Source organism: Notamacropus eugenii, chromosome 2, assembly GCF_028372415.1.
Source record: "Notamacropus eugenii isolate mMacEug1 chromosome 2, mMacEug1.pri_v2, whole genome shotgun sequence".
Classification (NCBI taxonomy): Eukaryota; Metazoa; Chordata; class Mammalia; order Diprotodontia; family Macropodidae; genus Notamacropus; species Notamacropus eugenii.
The window spans coordinates 273,264,876-273,282,965 of NC_092873.1; the positions used below are offsets into that span (position 1 = coordinate 273,264,876).

The following is an 18,090-nucleotide window of genomic DNA, read 5'->3' on the forward strand; positions in this document are numbered from 1 at the left end:
CGGTTTTATGCTTGAACACCTTTTGAGGGTATCACCCTGCATTATACTCTGGTAGAATTATTGCTTCTCTGAACAGAAAATCATAGGATTTAGGATCGCAGAACTTACAGATTGAAGGGATCATTAAGTCAAATCCTCTTGATTTAAAAAAAAAATTACTGATGCCTATGGTTTTCATAGCACATAGATTTCTGGATATATCACTAGACTGTATTCCAGGAAGTCTTCCTCAGTAATAAAGAGGGTAAAAAGAAAGGTTAAGCAAAGATAAGGAATGCATTGGTGGCATACGAAGCATTCCAAACACATAGGTACCTCCTTCCCCAACTTTGTAAGGAAAGAAGAGAAGTGCCTTTCCCCATCTCTTCTTTGGAGCCAAGTAATATTCATATAGCTTTGCTAACCCTTGATTTTGGGTATGAAAACTGGAGGACTAGAGAGGTAAAAATGAGTTAGTTGATTCATAGATTTGATAGATGCCATAATTTTCATTTTCAGCAAAGCATCTTTAAGACATGGTGTCACATCCAGAAGAGGTAGAAATGTTCACTTTCTTTTGCTGAAAATGAAAGTGATAACATCTATCGAATCTATCCATCATAACTTTAAGGATAATTTTGTTGAAAGAATATGCATCATCATCATCTAGTTAGATTTAGTGATGAGCTCAAAACTACTTATTATATGTGTGAGTTTGGGCTAGTAACTTAACATTTCTAGGTTTTAGTGTCCTTATCCATAATATGAAGAAGCAGGAGATAAGTTTCAAAGTTCCTTTGACATTAACATTGGGGTTGGATTGTATTTTCTAGGGGTTATCACTACATTTATACAAATATGTGAAATCAATTGATCCATCAATGGGTATTTATGAAGTGTCTTCTCAGGCCAGGCACTGTGCAAGAATAAAGACGAAAAATGTGAAATAGTTCTTGATCTCAAGTGGTTTGCATTCTTTTGTTCAGATAATCAAATTTTCCTTTACTTACAAGCAGGTATCTAGGCAATGATTTACTTTTTCTTCATCCAGTGATATTTGCCAAGACCATCTACTAAGACTTGAAGAAGCTATAATATGTACTAATGAAGGGAGTACTCACAACTATGAAATCAGAAAAGGCAACACGGTATAGGTTATATGGTTCATAAGGTCCATGTCATATAATTAAACACAAGTGCCAGACTAGGTTATACTTACTCCAAAAGTATTTTATACATATATATATATATATATAATACAAAATATTAACCACAAAGCTTTAAATAAGCAAAATAAATGAGTTATCAGTTAATGAGGCATATTTTAGTCTTGCAATCAAGCATTTGAAATTCTACAAATATTTGTTAGATATCTGTCATATGTCAAACAGCACAAATGCAGACACAGAGAGACATAATACAGATCCTGCTTGTAAGCAGCTTATAATCTAATAGGGTGGAAAGATATGGAAGTAAATAACTATGAGATGAGGGAGTTATTTTGAAAATTCACTGTCTGAAATAGCTCGTTCCCCAGTTATGCTGGATAAATGAAGCATTATTATACATGTATTTGCTTAGGGTGTTGAGAAAATAATTTTCTTACGTACATTACAAATCTCACCTGTGACGACATAAAGAGGCATTATTTAAACACATATCAACATTATCATATGGTGCTTCTATAATGTTAATAGTGCTTTTCTACAACTAAAAGTTAATAAAATGTCTCTAACTTCACAAAACATACCCTTTCAAAGCCAAAGGTAAAAAACAGAAGACTAAGGTATTATCTTACCATTTTTTTTCCTTTAGATCTATTTGATTATTTTATCAGTAAGGGTGTTTTCTCCCATGGACCTACTACTGCTTGGCCATGCTTTCCCATCCTGATGCTACGAGGATTCACCCAAATTCCTCAGCCTTTTTCTAGATTTCTAGGCACTGTATGTATGTGAAGGGAGCATATACTTTTCATCAGTGGAACAACCAATTTTAACACAAATCATACATATCCATACACCATAAACATATAACTATATCTAGTTACTTTTTCCTTATAACTATAAAATAACTATAAACATTTATAACTATAAAAAATAGTTATTTCATAACTACAAAAGTGTATGACTAATTTTCATTTATGAAATTTACAATTTGTAGAACTATTTCTGCAAAATTATATATATGTATGGATGTATAACATACAATATAAACAGTAAGAGCTACACAAGACTCTATTAGAATTAATATTTTCTATCATATTGATAGTCAAATATTCCCAAGGTTCCATATGAAAGATGAGAACTTCTTTGGGAATATAAATGGATTTTGTTTATTTAATTAGAACACCTGCTGTAGTCAGTACAGGGAATTCTGAAAGACATCACATTAGGTAGGAAATGGATAGATAAAAATTAAAATATGTCTCCTTTCTGAGTGATAAACATGGAACAACTACATGGCAGTTTTCCAGCAAGTGCAACATCCCTTAAGGAAATTGTGTATTAGCAGTTATTTAATTTTTCTAGTCTATCACAAAAGTTGTAGAAAATAGACCAAGCTGCTAAGAATTTTAATTTTTTTTAACAATAGATAAAATCAGCAAAATGGACTTAACATTATATGTGTTTGAAATTGTGCCTCAGTTTAACCAGTAGCTTAAATTACTTGTTTTATTCATGTATAAGACTGTGAAGCAGGTGCTCCCTGAACTTCTTTATGAGGGTCCTATTTTCCATCTCTTTCATTATTGCTGAACATATCATGACACAGGTCACTGCACCACAAGGCAGTAACATAATTTACGTTTGGCACCTAAAATGTGCTTTTAAGAGTCTACATACACATATGCATATACCTGGAATGTGTAATGTTCATTCTAGCACATAGACTGCCCCTAAAAGATGCCAAAGATAGAGTATCCCCAAAAAATATCAAGATAAGAGAGGATTCAGCATTGCAATTGTCTGTTCTTGTTTTAAGAAAATCAACTACCCAGGCTTTGTAGGGAGAACAAAAAAATCACTTTCATTCATTTAGGACCATATGAGACAGTTGTCAGTTAAGGTAACAACTCAGGTGTTACCTCCCACAAGAGGCCCTACGTCCTACCATTGTTTAGAATTCCCTGCCCTCCTCCCAGTGAAATTGTGTAGTATGTATTTTGTACCTAGTTCTTTGGGTAAAAGTTGTTTTTTCTCCTAGCAGAATGGAGGCACCTTAAGGGAAGGACTTAGTTTTTATGGTCTTTATATCTATAGAGTCTTAGAGCTGGCAAATGTATTGTTGTTGTTCAGTGGTTTCAGTCATGATGATTCTTTGTGACTCCATTTGGGGTTTTATTGGCAAAAATACTGAAGTGTTTTGTCATTTCCTTCTCTAGCTCATTTTATAGATAAGGAATTTGAGGCAAATGGTGTTAAGTGACTTGCCTAGAGTCACAGAGCTAATAAATGTCTTAAGAGATAGGTGTTTAATAAATGTTTATTAAATTTAACTGCATGGGTATGGTGATGTACATTTGTAGTCCCTGATACTGGGGAGGCTAAGGCTAGTGGATTTCATGAGTTTAGGAGTTCTGAGTTGCAGTGAACTAAATGAATTAAATCTCCAAACTAAATCGAGTACTAGTATGGTGAACCCTTAGGCTCACTTGATGCCTGAGGTGAGGTGAATTGGCCTAGATCTGAAAACAACCTGGTCAAGGCATTGATGCTTATCTGTAGTGAGAATGAATAGAGACATCACATCTCAAAAAAAGATTTAACTCACTAGAAGTTTTCTCTTATTCAACAGAATTCAAAGAAATTAAAGATGGGAATGAATTTTCCCCCTCAGAATGAGTAAAACAGAATAAAGCAAATCCAGAAATGTCTAGGTGGCATAGTAGGTAGAGTACCAGGTCTGGAGTCAAGAAGACCTGAATTCAAGTCAGACCTCAGATACTGATTAATTGTGTGACCTGGGACCTCAGATACTGATTGTGTGACCTGGGACAAGCCACTTAACTCTATTTGCCTCAGTTTCTTCATCTGTCAAATGAGATTTAGAAGGAAATGGCAAGACACTCCAGTATCTTTTCCAAGAAAACCCCATACAAGATTATTAAGAGTCAGACATGATTGAAATGACTGAAGAACAACAATTATATGTGTGCTGTACTGGATGACTATGTGTGATATTAAAAAGAAAATCTAATACAGGAAGTTTTCAAATTCACTTCTGAGACAAATGAGCAAAACTTTTCATTTTAATACATTTAAAGTTGACCCAGGTTCATGACATACACCAAGGTTAAGCCAAAACAGGGCATTCCTGTCCTTTCAAATGAAAGAGCTCTGCAGAAAGGTTTTACAAGATTTGGCGCTTAAGTGGCATGAAAGAAAACAAAAGGGAGAGTCAGGCACAGAAAGGAACTTTATAGGAAAGTGAAATAAGATGCAGTGATTCATCTATGAAGAGACAGTTAACAAGATCTCTTGTAAACGCAAGCCAACAGCAAAGTTAACACTGCATCAGATGAGTAAAGGAAACCTGTGTTTTAACCTGAAATTGGCTTTCTAGTCCAGTCAAACAAGCAAAGAACAGTTTTTTTTTTTCATTTCCCTCCTAATCCTCACCCAAAAAATAATTCACCCAAGAGGCATGCCCTAAGGATTTTACTTAGTTGCCTGGTTCATATTAGAAAAAGAAAGAACTAGGACTTATAATACAAGCTAGAAGACTTAAAAATTGGTTCTCATACAGGGAAACAACTTAGATGACCTTGATATTCTGTTGGAGAGCAAGTTCACTCTTCATTAAGGTGGATAATTTTCCAAGTAAATTTCCAAGAAAAGGCATTGACTATAACTGCCAAGGGAGAATAGTTGCCAGTTGGAGGTGCTTTGTAACTAAATTCCTGTCATTCATTTTAATCAGTCTGAATAATAATATCCCAATTCAATATAATTTGGAATTAGAGCAGATACATAAGATTAAAAAGGTGCAAGTGCTTTGAGGTCTACTGGGTAGAGATACTAAATAAGACTACAGTTCTATTATCTCAATTGAATTTGAAATTGGACACTGATGCATTTAGAATTTGGGACAACTACTTAATGAGGAATTCAATTAAATTGCACTCAAAATATTCATGAATATTTTCTGCATGCAGAGAACCTAAAAATGTAGTCCTTTGTTTCTATTTCCTGCTCAACAGCTTCAAACACAATAGAGAACATAAAAAAATAAAATAATATGATGCAAAGTAATGATGTTTACTGATAATTATTAAGAGTAATAATAATATAATAATTAGCACCTTTATCCTAAGAAAAAGAGAATATTTCAAAATGGGATTCCAATTATCTTCTCTTTTTTCTATTGAGGCACTCATCTTTAATTTATAATTTTCATGATGAACAAATATTTATTATGCCTCATTCATTGTTTAAAATTAGACTGACAAATGAACAAGAAGTAAAAGAATATAAGGATTTGCAAATTATTGGTTTATTTCACACGTTTCCATCAAGATCACCATCACTACCACCACCACCACCATCATGATCATCACTAGTATTTATATAACATTTTAAAGTTTGCAAAGTATTTGAAATATCATTTTATTTGATGCCTGCAACATCCCACTGAGGTAGCTATTATTATTTTCTCTATTTTATATATGTGGCAGATGACTTATCCAATGTTATGTAACTACCATGAATCTGAGAATGTATCATTCAGTTCTTCTTGACTTCAAATCTATCACTCTTATCTACTAATCCAAACTGCCAGAACAATATTACCTTTCTTTTTTTAATTCAAGATTTTTTATTTAATAACCATTTGTTAAACTAGATAAATGGCCGAAAATTTAGCTTATCCCTGTTCAATAAATGGCGAACATGAAAAAGGTCAGAGAGTGCTCAAAATCCAAAAAGTTCAATAGTTTGCTTGCCTTGAATATCTCTGATCTCTGCAATTTTGGAATCTCTTTCTAAAATATGAACCCCAAAGGTAAAATGTCATTGAGTTTAATCAACATTGTCTAAATATGGATTGAAGAAAGCTTCCCAAACAAACTTCAATATCTCTTGTAATGATATAAAACCAAAGCATAACCTAAACCCTGATTGGTCAAATGACTTTTCACATTCACAATACAAGGGTTCCCCCGCTTTCCAAACTGCATGTGCATATTCAAGACATTAGTGATATTGTCAAAGAATAATTAATGTGAGGTTTGATATTTTAAGATTATTTTCATTTCTAATAGAAAAGGTTAGGATAACTAAGTCACAATTTGGGGAGGGGAAACAGTCTTAACTCCCTAGAATGAATTGGGCACTAGGTCACTTGTGACTGCATGAGACACAACACCATCTGCCTTACAAGCCTTCTACCAGGAGAATGGAACATAAGTGGGACCAGAGTGAGGGCTGAAACTTCCAACAAAATGCATAACTCTGGCACCCATGATAGATCCAGCAGCCCTGATCACACCAAGGTCAGTCCCATTCTGTAACTATAAAACATGGGGTGGGTGAGTAAAACTCATTAGACAAGATCCCAAAACAGCTACCAATGATTGTAGGCCAGTAAAAGTCAGTAGGAGGAAAATTTTCTGATAGAGGGGGACTCAACCCAAAGGCTTACAGAAGTTGTTGAGAACCATGGGGAGACTAGGTTAGAAAAAAAATTTTCTGTAAATAGGGTTCCACAGTCAAGTCAAGTGACCTCATGAAAGTGAAAAGATTTCATTACTCTTGAATTCATGTGATTTAATGGTAGAGGAGGTAAACATATGCTGTCAACTAGGTTGGTAACTGGACTCAATAAATGGACTCAAAGGTGGTATTTAATCCCTAATGTTTTTATCCTGACACATGGGACAAAGATCTACTTGACACAATCAAAGGTATGATAACTCCCGTGAAACCAAAGCTAAGGTCTTGAAAAGAGGTAAATAATTAATAAGTGAGAGATTTTAGCATAGTACATGACTGGGGTGAAAACTGAAACTTCCTTTAAGGCTCTTAGCATCTGATAAATTCAAGTTTTAAGGACCACAAAAATAATTTATAGCAAGATAATAAATTTAATATCATTTAAATATGATTTGTTTACCCAACTCCAAAGGCTTAATGCTGCTGCATTATGAGCAGTGTTCTCTTCAGGTTTTAGTGAGACCTTTATAGTATCTTCCATTACCTCTCCATTCAGAGGTTCTAATTCAGATTCCTCTTCATCATCTTTCTTTTCCGGGACTGATTTGCTCAACCTTTGTGTTTCCAGGATGTGTTGTTCTTTATCTTTTTATTCCCTGCACAAAATCAACCACACTCTCATCTGGTTTATCTTCAACTAACTCTTCAGAGCTCTCAGATGTATATGCAGTAGATTCCAGTCTGCTTATTGGAGTATTAGATCACAACATAGAAGAATGACTCAGGAATTGATGTGTGTGTGTATGTGTCTATACACCAACAAAAATGGATAGAAGAATAAGCTTCCATCATTAGAATCAAAAGTCAAAGTAACACTATGTACATACCTTTGACTTTAATGTAGTTTTATGGTCATGCTGTCAGTCATTTGAAGCTAATTATTACCTTTCAAATTCTATTTTAGTGATATTTTTTAGATTAGCTATTGCCATTTTAAGCATTCTTATATTTTAAAAACTGCTTGGAAATGAATTTTTCTATTTAAGAGTAAGATTGTGAAGCACTTTATTTTATATGAAAACGTCTTAGCATAAAAGTACAACTTGTAGTACAAAAGATGATTTCTGTGATAAGCAATAGAAATTCTGCTTTCACAGCCGCCTATGTGTTTATTATATAGTTAAAAAAAGTAATGACCATTTATTTCCACCTGCTAAAGATGAAATCATCTTTTTTTCTAAAAAAAGAGATGAAATCACACTGATTTGGTGATCAAAAATAGGAATGTGGTGGGTTAAAAGAAGCTTTTATATATAGTGCAGAAAATGTCTAGAAAAAATTAACGAGAATGGCGAATCTTGATTCCTTCAAGAGAGAAAAAATTCATCATAAATAATTCCAACCTGAAATTTTGAAACAACAAATGTGTTTATCCTCTACCCCATGTGGTTTTGTTAACTGTCATATTATTAAAAAAAAAAAAACTATACCAACTTTGTTACAAAGAGGATTTTTAGGACTGATATTTCTTCCACCGTTCAAGTTCAGTTGGCCTTTTTCTTAGTGGGTCCTTTGTACCCTTTGGTCTTTCTTCTTAAATTCTGCCTGTCAATTACTGTTACTTCAGTTTCTACCTTCTCGGAACTGTTGGCCGCAGCCTTCCTGGCTGACTGTGTGAAATGATCCTGATGCTCCAAAGATGCTTCAGATTGTTCTTCCTATTGATTCTTTTGTCATGTATTTTGGTTATCTTCAAGTTCAGCCACTACAGGGGAACTCTGAAAAAGGGTTATTGTTGCTGGGTTTTCCTGAGAATCAGGGACTGCTTCCTCTCCTTGATCATCCAATAAGGAAGATGTATTGGGTGACAAACTTTCAGAAACAGATTCTTCTGATGCTTCACCTACCACAGAGTTTGGAAGATCATTATCAGATAGTTCTTCCTTTGGTGTGGTGGTTTCCTTCACAGAGCTGGGAGAGATTTTTCTTCGGGGCTCTCTTTTTTCTTCATGTGGGCTTTTGTTCTTCACCATTTTGGAATCGATGGCATCTGTGACCTTATCTGGTACTGCATCCTCAGGAGCCTTTGTAGATTCAACCACGGGCGGAACAGATTCTTCACTGGAATGACCAGATGACCAGTTTGAATCTCTGTCCAAAGCATCATGAGCAATATTGTCTTCAAGTTTTAGTGAGGCTTTTATGGTATCTTCCATGATCTCACCCTTCAGATGTTCTGATTCAGATTCTTCTTTATCCTCTTTCTTCTCCAAGACTGATTTACTCAACTTTTGTGCTTCCAGGATGTGTTGTTCTTTATCTTTTTTTTTTCCTGCTCAAAATCAATCATACTCTCACCTGGTTCATCTTCAACTAACTCTTCTGAGCTCTCAGATGCATATGCAGTAGATCCCGGTCTGCTTTTTGGAGCCACAGATGAAGCCTGGGAAATGTTTTCTTCCAGATCTTGAAGAGGGTTCATTTCTGAATCATGAAACCTCTTTCTAATCTATGGCAGCTTCAAATGAGCACTTCTTGTTAGTGTGTTAATAGGTGTATTATCAAGTCCTTCAGGTGTACTTGCATTGGTGTCTGAGATGCATTTTCCTCTTACACTTTCATTAGGTTGCTTTTCTCCACATTCTATGTCATCTTCTGGAGGAGGTGTAGGGTCACAGTTTTTATATGTAAGTTTTCTCACTTTGAGAAGCCTCTGCACATCTGAATGTTTCTCTCTGCAATGCACTGATGATGGGTATTCTTTGATGCCATTGTCCAGTTCCTTCAACCTACCATAGAAGATCATGATTAATGGATACTTTTCAAAATACTATCTACAAGCTGTATGCATAAAAGGAGATAGTGGAAAGCGTAAATCAAGCTTGTCTTCTTAAAGGAATCAACAAAGTCTTCCAGCATCAGAAACCCCAAATCTTTTCCACTATATTTCTTTCTTACAAACACTGTGTTTCTCACAAACACTGGAAGCTGGTAACTTTGAGTAAGATAGGAAACACACACGTGTCCTGTAGGTGTAACTGAATAAAATCCAATGGCTCCACCTTTCTTCCACAAAATTTTAGCATAATCCATACTGCTTTGGCATAGGAAGGGGACCTCATTTCTTTCCATTTTCCATTTTCTGTAAATAATTCAATTCAAAACATACAGCACCACTCTCTCCCCAAGAGTGCTCACCAGCTGAAGCCCTTCTCTAGAAGGGATTAATGTTTTCACAGTTATCATCAATTGCCCACCACTGGTCAGCAAGGTACAGAGCCACAGCTGTGAGTCCACTGTTGCAAAAAGATCAAGAATTTTGTGGGTCTGATCACTACCATAAAGAGGGATAAAGAAAACAGTTGACAAGCTGATTGGAATCAGATTATTGAGAAAAGGAAAAGTTGTTCTGGGTTCTCTGGGTCCACACACCTGAGATCCAACAATTAATCTTCTGCAGAACTTTCTAATTCTTCCAGACTACAGTTATTCAGTATGTTCACAGGAAATGCCATCCCCTCCTCTAGGCGTGCCCTCTGCTCCACAGGAGAGGAGCCAGGGAGGAGGCAGAGACTCAGAGAATGAATGGAACGGGAGGTGGCTACTCTGCTGCAGCTGTGGTGGTGGCTGCCAGCAGGCACACCCCAGGCCAGTGGCCATTGCTCTTCCCCCAGGCAGTCCCCTACCTCTTCTGCTTCAGGGGAGGTAGCCGCAGGGATGCTTTAACTTCCTTTCTTAAGAGAGTTTGAAATTGCTAATGATGACCCCCAACAAACAAAGGTGAAAAAGTCAGTAGTTGCATAAATACAATCAGTAACTGAGTAATTAGAGCAAAATTCAAGGTAAAATCCATATTAGAATAAAGTTGAGGAAGACACCATTTCCAACTACAGAAGCTCCAAAAGACCTCTTTTCAACTCCACAAATTGGCAAGAGTGGGCAGGACTGAGAAAACAATTGTGATTATCATTTCTTTCTTAGAACAGTTTAAATGAAATATAATAGGAGAGAGTCAATAAGGCTCTTAAGCTACTTCGGCCAGTAGAAACTTAATCTCCTTTCCAAGGCATGAGACATGGTATCAAAGGAACCACTGGTTTACTGTACAAGTTCATTTGCAAAGAACTGCAGAGGAGGGCAATGGAAGATTATGAATAGTATAACCTTGCCACATAGTGAAAAGGAGTTGAGAAGAAGACAGCCCTGCTAACCTCAACCTCACCCCAGAGAGCTAGAAATGATGTCCCTAATAGCTAACAAAGTTCAAATTCCTTTGCCTGAACAGGTACTTCATTACTTTTATAGTTCAATCTTATATGAGTCCCCTCTATTAGACTCTACTTACACTAGATTAATTTCTGCCCAACAGCATGCCTTGGTCATTCTTGTTTCCAATAACTTCCTTACACTGCTTCTAATGCTTGGGCTAAGCTTCTAGTTTCATATTCCTCATATCTTCTTCACTGCTCAGACAGGATTTATAAATCCTGTATATAATAACTGTTCATGAAAGTTTATCAAATTTATTCTCAAGAGCACTGACTGGTGAAATGGGAAGGAGAACAAGATACATATTTAATAGAACTAATTTGCCATTGTTTGCCACACTCACTATAGTGATTCTAATCAATGATAATAATGGGACCTCCATGTTTGGCTTCTTTCATGCCAGTACTGAATATACTAAATGAGAACTTAAAAAAATGAAATCAAACAAGTCAAATCAATGTTTTAACAAGGATTTATTAAGTCCCTACTATGTGCACTGGGTGTACAAAGAAAAGGCAAAACATACTCTTTGATCTTAAGTAACTCAGTCTAATTGGGAAAACAACAAGCAAACAAGTAAGATATCAAACTGTAGATAATCAACAGAGGGAAGGCACTAGAATTAAGGGGGATTAGGAAATGATTCTAATAGAAAGTAGGATTTTAGTACTTGAAGAAGGCCAAGGAAGCCCACAGAATGAGAAGAGGAGGGAGAGTGTTTCAGCATTGGGAACTGCCAGTGGAAATATCCAAAGTGGAGAGATGGAGTATCTTGAACAAGAAATAACAATGACACTAGTGTCACTGCATTATATAATATTATGAAAGACTTTGAATGTCATATGGATCTTATATTTGATCATGGAGGTGATAAGAAGCTACTGGAATTTATGAAATAGAGATGATTTTAATTGATTAAGTGATTAAACTGGAGGTTTTAGAGTTTAATACAGAAGGGGGCACAGATACAGAATGACAGCTACCGAGGACAGATGGATTATTTGAGGTTTGGGTTTTTTTTTTTTTTGAGAATGCAAAGGATATGGGTACATTTGTAGGCATTAGCAAAGTAGATAGGGAGGGTGAGAGACTGAAGATAAGCAAGATGACTTATAAGGTGGGCAATCTGCTAAAGAAGACTAGAGAGAATGAGATCATTTGTTCATGTAAAAGAGTTTGCCTTGGCAAGGAAAAGAGGAATGAAAAAAATTTGGAAAAGGCTTTGTGATGAGTGGGATAGTGAATTCATTAAGTAGGTACAAAAAGATTGCCTAGCTGTTGTGAGGGCTTAGTGTGAGGGCTATGTGACACAAGTTTATAGTGGACTCTGTCACTCCAGAAGGAAAACTGAACCTGAATAAACACAGAGAAGAAATCTAATATTTGAAATCTCTTTTTTTATCTTTGATTTCATTGACCCAAAGACATCTTCTCTCAATTCACATTGGCACTGCTTTCTCCACAACCTGCAGACTTAGTAGTCTAAGACAACATTGTTAAACACACGGCCGCAAGCTGCCCACAACACTTCCAAGTGCAAACTAAAGTAGACCAAAATGTAACTGGGAAATATTTAGCAAAATAAAGGAACTAAACAAATAACAAAATAAATAATAAAATAAATAAATTACAAAATAAAAAAACTGACGTGCTAAAACTATATATTTCCTTTGTAGATCTTTATGTATAGCTTATTGATATTTTGCTTTTGAATTAGACAACACTGGCCCAAAGAACTGAAAATTCAAGGGTGTTGACAGGGTCAACAAAACAAACAAACAGTACGTGTCAGAGACAGGATTTGAATCCAAGCCCTCCCAACTCTGAGGCCAACTCTTTATTGACTCTGCTCTGCTACTACCATTGCTAATTATTATTGTTGTTATTGGCAATTACATAGAACTTTAATATTTTCAAAATGCTTCCAATAGATTTTCTCAATGAGGTAAAGTTTGCAAAAGAAAGACAAAGGTCAAAGATGATACTTTAAATCAATTTAACCTTACGTTTCTCAAATTCCTTTTTTTGTTCAAGGTACTGTCCTAAGTGGTGGGGATAGAAAGGTTGAAGGGGACCAAATTCAAGTACCTTGTGTTCTAATAAGGAAGATATGAAAGACATACATGGAGGTACATTATGAGATGAAGTGTAATGAGACAGAAACACGCAAAGTGTTTAGGAACATCTGAGGGATTAGAAAAGCCTTTATGATGAATAATAATTGGTCCAAGAACTGAATAGAAAGGTATCTGGGTAAGTGGCATTTGAGAAATTATGTTGGTTTTGCAATGATCCTAAGTGGGTTGCTGCCTCCGAAGTCCACATATTAACAGAAATATCCCCTTGGGGAAGCTATATGTCACCAAAAATCATGGAATGCCATGGTCTTGTAAGAATCAAAACTGCTGGTGACCCAAAGGTATATATTGTAGGCAGGCATCTACGTATGTTGATATCTATCATCCATAATACATGCTAAAAATTCTATAAAAGACATCAGAAGGAAATACAGGTTTCCCCAAATATCTCTGCAGTTTTTAGCACTCAAACTTTTGGAACACTTTGTGAACAGCTAGAAAAGGAGCTAATTCTCTCATACAAGGAGGGCAAGAGATAGTAAGTGGACAGCTTGCATGGTACAATAATATCCTAGAGATCTTAATATAACAAGAAGAAAGCCTTCAAGGTGTTGGTTATATTTTCCATGGCAAATGTAGGAAAAATCACAAAGAATGAGTTGTAGAAGGTTCCTAATTTGCTTTAGTTAAAGGAAGAGCAATGACAGTGAGGTAAGGAGGATCTAATTGTTTATTGGGAACATAGTACTGGAATAGGATCTAAATTTTAGGATTTGGCAGTTGTAGATTAAGAATGAGGACAATTTAACATCTTTAGACATTTTCCAGTCTTTACAATTAAACATAAAAATGAAATAGCTTGTTAAAGATTGTATAGTAACTCAGAGACAAATGCCAATATCCTTCAATCATGCTGAGAATTTGATATACACATATAAATACACACATATATACTTATACCCATATATATGTATATTTGATCTACCTAATAAAAGTCTAAATGGCCTGTTGCTAAATATAATTGCAGGTAAAATGTAATTGGGAGAGGACTTAATTAGATAACTTATGTGTATTTACTCATATTTATTCCAGTGAACTTATTCATTTATTAAGTTTTATTAAATCAACATGTATTTAATGATCACCTACTATGGAGCATAGCCTAGGTACAGAAGATAATAATGAATTCCTAAAGCAATTATTATCTTGAAATTCATTTGACAAATAATCATGCTGTCTGTTGTGACATGTATTCTATTGTCTTAGACTCTTATTTAAAATTTTCATTGTTATTTACCTTTACATCTTTATATACTGCCTTCTCATGGCCCTGAGGGAAGGGAACGAGTCATGTCTTTTGGATCCCATTTTAGGAGAGTGTTTTATATATTGTAGGTGCTCAATAAATAGTTTGTGGTCTTATTAATGGGAAACAAGTAAAAATTACCAGCCTTCTTAATTTCAAATAATACTATATAACTGAAACAGTTAAATAAGAATGAAGTCCACAACTTTTCCTAGTATACTATGTTGTCTTTCATTGATAATGTTGTTACAGTAGCTTCTTAAAAGAGAAGAATAAAATAGGATTACAGTATTGGATGCTCTCCTCCCTCATTGTCCCAGAAAGCCATATGCTACATACAAAGAATAAAATAAGAATTTTTTTAAGCAAAACTAACCAAAACACCATATAAAATCTAACTTTTTCTTTGGTCTTCTAAAGGAGTACCACTGATGGTAATAACCCTCTTTTAGAGGCAATGGAGAATGAATGGATCGTCAGGAACTGGAACTATGGTCATATTTTATATTGGAATTAGCTAAATTTGAGGGTCACCGGCAATGTATTTGAAGTCATTAGATCAGTAGGTCAATCCAATGACTGAAACAACCCACAAATATATAACCAGATATATATATATATATATGTTTTATATATACACATACATATATGCATGAATGGATAAAGATACATGCACAGATATGAAATAAGCAGAGAGGCAGAAAGGGAGAGAGTGAGAGAAAGAACATGAACCTAGAAGGACAAAGATGGACCTTTGAAGATAGCTCATAATCAATGATTGGGAAGTGGAAAAGATGCTTGGCTGAGTACACAGAGGATTATAATAAGAATAATCAGGAAAAAGTTAGGAAGATATATGGAAGCTGAAGGAAGAGTAAAAAAACAGTAAATGATAGAAATTCTTTATAGAAACCACGGAGAATGAGGGCAAATAGGTCACTGAAATTGGCAAGAATGATGTAGAGACCTTTAAGAGTTCAATTTCAGTAGATGGATGAGGTTAGAGCTAAGAGGTCAGATTTAAGGGGTCAAAGAGGGAATGAATTAGTAAGCAAAAGGAAAATGCAAGTATAATCACTCATTTGAGAAGTCAGACAGTGAAAGAAAGGTAAGAAATAAGGAAGTATTATATTTGATAACAGGGTAAAAAAGGATCTTTTTTTTTCCCTCAAGATGCGGAAGCATTTAAATCTTTGAATGCAGAGGGCAAGAAAGACCTAAAAAACCTCCAGAAGTGAAGATGCTGCAAAGATGGCAGAAAAAAATATTGAAATATCACCCTAGTTTGAGGAATGCAATCTAATTCACAAGTAGACATAGGGTACTCATCAGGAATGGCCACATCTTCAGTGTTTTATGTAAGTGAACAAATTACTTCCCATTAACTATGTTTAGTATTCTAAATATTGTGATAGAAATAGACATACTCAACTTTTCAACTATTTCAGGATGAGTAAAATGCAATTTTATCACTTCTATAAAAAATTTTGTTTATGTTTTATTTTTAAACACCTACAAATCCCAATTTATCCCTCTTCCTTCAGGGTCCCAGAAAGTCATGTGTTATAACAAAGAACAAAAGAAGAAAACTAGCAAAACATAACAATACATCAAAAAAACTAACATTTTCTATAGTCTTGCACAGAGAGAGTCCATAACCTTCTAAAACAATGGAAGAAGGAGCTTTTTCATATCCCTACTATGGAGCTAAGCTTGATTATTATAATGCTACAGCATTCAGCTTCCATTATTTTATTGTTATTTTCCTTTTCACTTACAATGTTATAAATTCTGCTTAATTTGCTTTGCATTTAAGTATTTCTACATTTCTCTGTATCACCATAGTCACTATTTCTTATGGCACAGTAATATTCATTTACGGTCATCTACTACAACTTGTTTAGACATTCTCCAAGCAATGGTAACCCGCTAGTGTTTTCTGTTACTATAAAAAAGCATGGCTGTAAATTTTTTGGTGTTAATGAGGCTTTGTTTTTATCATTGACTTCCTTGGAGTAGATATAGTCATAGCAATAGAATCTTAAGGTCAAAAGGTATTGACTTTGTAAGTCATTTTCTTTGCATAATTCTAAATTTGTTTTCCAGAGTGGTCCGAACAAGTCACAGCTCCACAAGTAGTGCACTGATATGTAATTTTTCCACAGTTCCTAAAATATTGATTATTCCCATCTTTTATTATCTTTGACATTTTTCTTTCTGGGTTTGAAGAAAAACCTCAGATGTTTTTATTTCAATTCACTTATTAATGAGAATTTGGAGCACTCTTCCTTCCACACATCGACTGGAAATGGCTTTTGGTTTATGTGTTTCTCCTAGTTTTTGGATGTAAGACCCTTATCAGAGATATCTAACACAAAAGTTGTTTCCCTCTTAATCACTTCACTTCTCACTCTAATTTAATTTTATTCATTCAAAAGCATTTAAAATTCATACAATTTAAATTCTCTTTGTCTTTCACTTTTTAAAATAATCTCTTTTATCCCTTTTTTGTTTATAAATTAACCCTTTAGGCTGAGGGAAAACAGACACATTGTTAGTAGATCTGGAAATAAGGCAAGTCTTCTGGAAAATAATTTAGAAATATGTTCCAAAAGTCACCAAACTGTGCATACCCTTTGACCCCCAAAGGGTAAGAGAAATAAGGAAAAGATCCATATGTATATGAAAAACATTGGAAATTGTTTTTCTTGTAGAAAATAACTAGAAACTGAGTAGCTTCCCATCAATTAGGGAAAAACTAGGAATGAAATATAATATTATTACATCATAAAAATGATAAAATTCATGATTTCAGAAAAGCCTAGGAAGATGTGTATGAATTGATATAGGGTGAAATTAGTAGAAAATAGAAACAACACAGAAAGATTTAAAAACTGATCAAGGAATGACCAGCCACAACTCCAGTGGTCCAATAATAAAGTATGCTGCTCAAATCCCCCCAAAAAGGGTAATGGGTTCAAGGTACAGCGTGAGAAACTACATTTTTTGGACATGACAAATATGTGGATTTATTTCACTTATTTATTGCAAGGGTTTGATTATTTCTCTTTTTTTTTTCTTGTGGCAATGGTATGTGGCATTTTTGTTGAAAGGAGGTGCCAATAGTGTTACCAAAAAGAGTATCTAAGAGGCAGTGGAAAGGGGTTGGGGAGTAATTATTAGCACAGAAAAAAAATATCTGAAAGGGTACAAGAGTGGGAAATGTAGTGCTGAATTCAAGGAAAAGTAAATTGGCTCTTAGGAAGAAAATAAAAAAACAAACTTGGGAGTTTAGGTGGAGGCAGATTATAAAAGATTTTAAATGCTGAAGTTCCTACTGTGCAAGTATTCAGAACTTTGTAAACATAAAATCATTATATAAATTCTAGCTCCATCTATTTCTCCTCTTCCTCCTCTTATTCCTCCTCCTGTTTCTCTTCCTTCTCCTTCTCCTTCACTCTTTCTTCCTCCTCTTACCATTCAAGATTGAAATATGATGGCCACAATCAGGTTTTTAAAACAAAAGAGTGGATTAAAATAAGTTACTATAAAGTAAAGCAATTTTGTTTCTTCACTTAGACAAGCACTACCAATGAATGATTCTGGCTGCTATCTTTCTACCAGTTGCCAATTAAAACTAATAATTAAATGCCATTCTTAAGGTTTTTTCTATTTCACTGCCCAACTTCCACATGAAGGAAAGGAAATTAATATCAAACTGAAAAACAACTCCCTAAAAGCTGGAATCTCTTGCAGACCTAAAATAATAGACAGCCATGTTACACATTACAACCATCGATCACTG

General features: G+C 34.8%; 1 protein-coding gene and 1 pseudogene across 2 annotated transcripts in view; both read right to left on the reverse strand.

Moving 5' to 3' along the window:
* DPYD (dihydropyrimidine dehydrogenase) overlaps positions 1–18,090 on the reverse strand; it is a 1,077,299-nt gene that overhangs the window by 546,249 nt on the left and 512,960 nt on the right. The gene's annotated exons all lie outside the window — the stretch shown is intronic.
* Positions 5,454–18,087, reverse strand: LOC140527274 (soluble lamin-associated protein of 75 kDa pseudogene; annotated as a pseudogene).